Genomic DNA, 5,921 nt, shown 5'->3' with positions numbered 1-5,921 from the left:
TATACTTTCATGACATAGATAAACTGGACAGCTCTATTTCTGGACGAATTTAATTCCGGTGTTGTGTTTTGAATCGAATTTAGTCTTCCAGCTCCTAAGGAAAGTATTTAACTTTCATTGGGTTGCTAAATTTAGGACCTTTTTTTCACAAGACTGTTAACTGTTAACTTCATCTCTCAGCCATGGGCGGTCTCAATAAGCAATACAATGAAATGAACATGAAGTTGCAAGGTTGTTGATTCTCAGTGGTATTGGCAGTATCAATAGCCATTTTACACCGCAAGGCATCCTATACTGTAATTCAGTAGTGTTTAAAACATACTGTATATGTTTATTGCATCTGTGCTTACACAGTATCTTGCTCACTGCACATGTGGGACAACACAAGCAGTACTGCTGGTCAAGAACTGGGTTGAAGAGGGGGGTCAAAGGTTACCCCGTTTCCTGACCAGCCTACTAGCGGAAAAGCTGGTTAAGTTTAAAAAAGTTAAATGTAGTCTCAAAAACTATAGAGATCAAAGTCAATTCACTTAAACAACATATTTACACAACGTATAAGGAGAAACACAGAGTGTAAATATAGAGACTCTCTCACCTTTAAATTGGTTCCGTACGGTATTTTATTTCCGAAGGTGTCTATGTTATGAATTCCATTTCCTTTTAGATAAGCAATGATAATTAAGTTTGACATTCCTTGTTATTTTATGTCTGTTTTATAGTGCAAAAGCAACACAAGATATAAGCTATGATACAATAGTGACACCATAAGAAAAATGTCATTTCACTAACCACCTGTTGCCTTAATCACCTACTCTCTCAGGCTGGCCAAATTAACATCTGGTTTGACAAAGTGGATTTTATAGAAAACAAAATAAGGAAGTGACATTTGGTAAATAAAGTTCAAGCAACAGATCCATAAAACTAAAAACAAATGTATAGAATTGGTTGGACTAACATTCTTCAAGCAAGTTATTGCAATGTAACTCATACATATAGAATACATATAGATATAAAATAAAATAAAAATAAAATATTAGCTCATGCATGGAGTAAGAATGTGGAAGGCTGTGTAGTGTTAATCTTGGTCACTGGGCTTGATCAAACCACTGTCTCATTCAGTATTTTCACAGAAAATGGAAAACAAATCTTCAGTGCCAATAATGTGTTTGATGAGCAAAGAGAAAGCAAATAAAGCCAAGTACAGTGGTCCAAAGAGATGACAATAGAAGGGATATTCTGAGTACTACGTATTAGAGTATGTATATTGGGTTATAGAAAAATTATGTAAAAGCAAGATACCAGCAGCTTGCATACACTAACATATATACCAAGAGCATCAGAAGAGAAACTGATCAAGGCTAATTAACTCAAAATCAAAAATACTGAGGAGGTACAGGGGCTCTTGAGACTTGGAAGAGCAATCAAATGCTGGAATAAAAAAAGAGAGCGCTGTGCTGGGCTGAATCCCTGGATGCTCGTGCATACTGCAGATCCCGGGCCAGCTTGGAGGTTGGACTCTCTGACATCAGTCAATATGGAAGACCTAATTAGGTATAAAATGTAAATAAAAGGTACTTTATGCGCAACAGCTCAGACATCTGCCAGATTGGTGGTAAAAGAAAGTGTTGCTGATGTAAATAAAACTATTTAACAGGATTGAAACATTATGCCTGTAGATCATCACATTTGCCTCTGCCAACAACATTGGAAGGAGATTTCTTCTTTGAATTTTGATTTAAGATTATCCACAATTACCATCATTACATGATTTTTGCCTTTTAGCCATTTCACCTTCCTTTTCTTGTTAGCATTATGCACAACCATGCAATTTATCTTTAACTGCATTGCATTGCACTCCGGTACTGTTGAGTTGTGTTTTTTTATATATTTAAATACATTTTCAAATACAGTTTTTGAAAGAACACTGTAAATATTGCAAACTGCAAATATACATATCTAGTATTCGCAAAATAATGACCAGAGAAAAATTGAATTGCTTACTCTCCTACACAGCTTCCAAACTGTTCCTCATCAACAAAAATTCTGTGAAGACATTTGGGGCAAAAGTCCAATCATCAGTCAGAGTCATCTGTATTTATGTCACAAAGGTCTTAATTCCCATGAAAATTGTATTGCATTGAAACAGTATTATTGGTTATGAGTGCAAACTGCTTAAAGAAAAAAAAAAAAAAAGGAGAGCTGTGGTGTCATCGTCATTTTGTAATGCAACATTGCATTAACACTTCAAAAAATGAATGTACAGCACAGTCCTTCAATCGAAAGTAAGTAGCTATGGGACAGTGACAACAAGGTCTCTCTCTTTCGCACTTGAACTCAGTCTTCCTCTCGCTGCATTTACACCAGGGACATCTATGGAACTAATGATGCCACATGAGGATGAAAGGAATGTGCCTGAAGAAAACACAGGCCTTTCTTTCAAAAAGGAAGATAACTACGCTAAAACAATATCACAGGCGGCAGTCAAAAAGAACTCAGAAACATTAGTTATTTTTTGATGTATTTTTTCTTGCTCTGTTGAATGATGGCAATGATTGGCAGTCTGACCAGTGCAACATACAAACAATCCATATATGGATAAGAGGACAAAAATGTAATTGTGGTCAGCCCATTCATACTGTATCTGATTCAAAAAACAAAAACTAATGACAGTACCCTTGGTTACCACTGTACTGATTTATATTGTTTTATACTGAATGTATCAATGTCAGAGACCAGTCTTTGCCATCAGTTAGCTCTCCACAGTTTGCCCTCAGGCTGGAGTCAGTATTTTTGGGGCAGCAGGATGGCCTTGTGTTTTGTGACACTGCCCCTGAAGCAGAGGAGAGGTGTTGGTACGGTTCCAAGAGAGCTTGGATCTCAGTGAAACTTCCCTGAAGACATAAAGGTTAAAAAATGTCTTGTTTAATCAAATCATTATAAAAATGTAAAAATGCTGGCATCAGGTAAACTCATATTGTTGACATTTAGAAACCATACCATGTGCTGACCGTGATACGTTCACTGTAGTGCCAGGATGCTCGAGTGTTATTTTCCCTTGGTACCGGCCGGGTTGCCGACCTCTAAATGTAGCAAGTAGTTAGAGTATTTCAAGTTTTCAAATTTTCAAGTAGTGAGTGTTGCACAACTTTCAGGCCACAAGAGCGCAGGATACACTGGCATGATATGCTGGTATCCAGGGGAAATTAAAGAATATGCATCACTAACCCCCTCAAAATATTAATCTGTAGGCTACATTAAGCTGGGAATTTATGAAATCAAGTATTGATGCTACCGGTGTGCTTTTACAGTAAATAAACAAAAGTCTACCAACTTGTATGTACGTTGTATCATGTCAGTAACAGAAATAAGAAATAACCGGGGGACGATAAGTGTATTTATATCAAAATGCAAAACAATTATTGACACTAAGAGACACTCAAAGTTGCTTAACTTAACCAAACTGCAGCACTGAGTCTCTCCAAGGTCCGCGGGCAGCAGGAATCAGGAATCAGGAGTAATATTCACAGGCTAGCAGGCTAACGGGCTAACAAAAACTGAGTCTACTGTCTTACTTTGGCACATGAATGAATCCGGCGAGCCCCGGAGCCCCCAGTTGCGCTCTTCGGCAATCCCATGTCGCGCAAAAGGTGGCGCACGCATGCGCACTGCCTTTTATGCGCAGCGGGCTTTATCTACGCGCCACCGCTGATTGGGTGAACACCTCTGACACACCCAACCGACAGGAGAAAACGTACCTCAAACCGGTTGCGAACCGCTTCGCAGCGTTTCAAGGACACGTGTTGTTCAGCCCGGAAGCCGTGGCAAAACGGCGCAGGGCGTTTTCAGACTGAACGTGCCCCCGCTACCACCACCACCACCACCACCACCACCATCACCACCATCACCACCACCACCACCACCACCAGCAGCAGCAGCAGCAGCAGCAGCAGCAGCAGCAGCAGCAGCAGCAGCTGGGTCGAGTCAACTACAGTCCAGTCTGACCAGTCTCAGCAGCGAGCGCAATCAGCTACGGTAAGCCCCGAGGGGAAAACAAGTGCCGGTCAGCCACTACCTGCGCTGATTAAGGCAAGCTAAACTTTGTCACACAGAAATTGTAACACTATTGAAGGCTGCATATGCTTTAATAGATATGGCTGATAGTTAGTTTGGTAACATAAAAAAGTCAAATAGACAGGAGACGGTGAAAGCTTTTGTCTGTGTCAAAGAATGAGGATATGGCTGTTTGCTGGAGGCAGTGTTAATTTTTCATCGAAATCGCAAAAAATACCAGTAAAATAGATTAGTGTGTTGATCTTGGGCCAGCATTAGTTCACTGTCTGAAGAACTAATCTCTAAAGCCTTTTCCTACAATAAGCTGCACTGCTCATGGGATGTCAACAAACCACAAAATAATGTAAATGCAATGGGCTGGGCTCTAATACTGGAATCAGGTAATGGAATCAAAAAAGCAAGCCCCAGTATAATGTGCCAGAGAAACAGAAAGAAAAAAAGCAGAGTGCAAGACACGCAGGAATGAGTCAGTCATCATGAAAATAGAATTAGAGTAGAGCTCCATTCAGCTTCCAGCAAAAGAAAATGAGGATTAGCTGCTTTTCACTCATGACTCATCATGCTTCAGTGGTATTACCAATCATGACATTCTTAAATTGATTTCACCTGACTTGATGCTTGTTAAAACACAAATCAGTGAGTGATGGACATTGCAATTGAAATCAAGTCATTGATTGATTAATTCCCTGATATTTAAATAATACTGGAGAGGTGATGCCTGATTCCTGGTCTTATAGTGAAATTAAACTTTTATCACCAACTGTGCAGAGAAACCCTGTTATGAACCTAAAACCGTGTGGCATTTGCGCTGCTCCAGTACAGTGAATATTTTCTTTCGTGATGACATCATTTTAGTGTCAGCTATGATAAAATTGCATTCCAGCAGAAGAACTGTTGTATGTCATTTGCAGAATTATTAATTCCACCAGACTGTAAAATAGTGCAGTCTATTTAACTATGGGTCCATCCTCAGTGAGTCTTGCTCCGTGGACCACACTCACACAGTCTTTCGAGAAGATTAATGCCGGGTTTGTTTTGTTTAAATTCTGAAAAAAAGTGTATTCATGCAGTTTTGATTATCTGGCTTTTATACATACATATCAAACATTTCATTACTTATTTAACAACAAGAAGGGAACATTTTTTTTCTCTCCACTGCAAGCAGCCCTCAGCTTGTCCATTTTTTCCATCTGTCTTGTAACAACTTGTAATACTGGACATAAATTCCCCAAGTACACGTGTTTAAACCTGTGATTTTTTTTTTCAGTCTGTTTATTTTAAAGGCTTAATTTCCATCTTTCCCAGTTAAAAAAAACAAGCAAACAAAAAAAAGGGTTTTCTCTATATTAATACAATATGAGGTAATGCATTGGGAATCTGCAGAAATGTTCAAACCCAGTTGGGTCATTATTCTTGAAAGGATCAGAAAGCAATTACTCCTGTTGCTCAGGTCTATTAAAATGATTTATTATAATGTTGTACGGCTGTTTGCAACACAATGGAGTGAGGCAAGATTGTGAACACAGTGACTGAAGTCTTTTCTCAGAAACAGTCAAACCACAACAAACTTTATTTGATGTTTACAGGAGCTCTCCAGAGAATCTATTAGCAACTACAATCACAAGCCAGAGGGCATGAAGCCATGCATGAAAATTACATATCTGCATGTTCTGCTCCCAACACCATGAGCCTGAGAATTCATTGTTGATTGTTAGCTCAATCTTTATGTTTCCCCTTATGTTATAAAGTGGACTATCACATTAGGTCTACATTTCAGCTTATGGTTTATACTATGAGTTCTCAACATTGGTATTCAGTGGTCCAATTACAGCAAACCATCTGTAAATCAG

General features: G+C 38.9%; 1 long non-coding RNA gene across 1 annotated transcript; it reads right to left on the bottom strand.

Moving 5' to 3' along the window:
• Positions 1-2,092: 2,092 nt before the first annotated feature.
• On the bottom strand, positions 2,093-3,636 carry LOC120796181. The gene is made up of 3 exons (XR_005708350.1): positions 3,573-3,636; positions 2,998-3,080; positions 2,093-2,891 (listed from the first exon to the last, which is right to left on the bottom strand). It is a non-coding gene; the product is annotated as an uncharacterized LOC120796181 (long non-coding RNA).
• Positions 3,637-5,921: the final 2,285 nt, after the last annotated feature.

The sequence above is a fragment of the Xiphias gladius genome, chromosome 11 (assembly GCF_016859285.1).
Source record: "Xiphias gladius isolate SHS-SW01 ecotype Sanya breed wild chromosome 11, ASM1685928v1, whole genome shotgun sequence".
Lineage (NCBI taxonomy): Eukaryota > Metazoa > Chordata > Actinopteri > Istiophoriformes > Xiphiidae > Xiphias > Xiphias gladius.
Note: the sequence above shows the minus strand (reverse complement) of the source record. Positions and strands in the feature narration are given on the sequence as shown.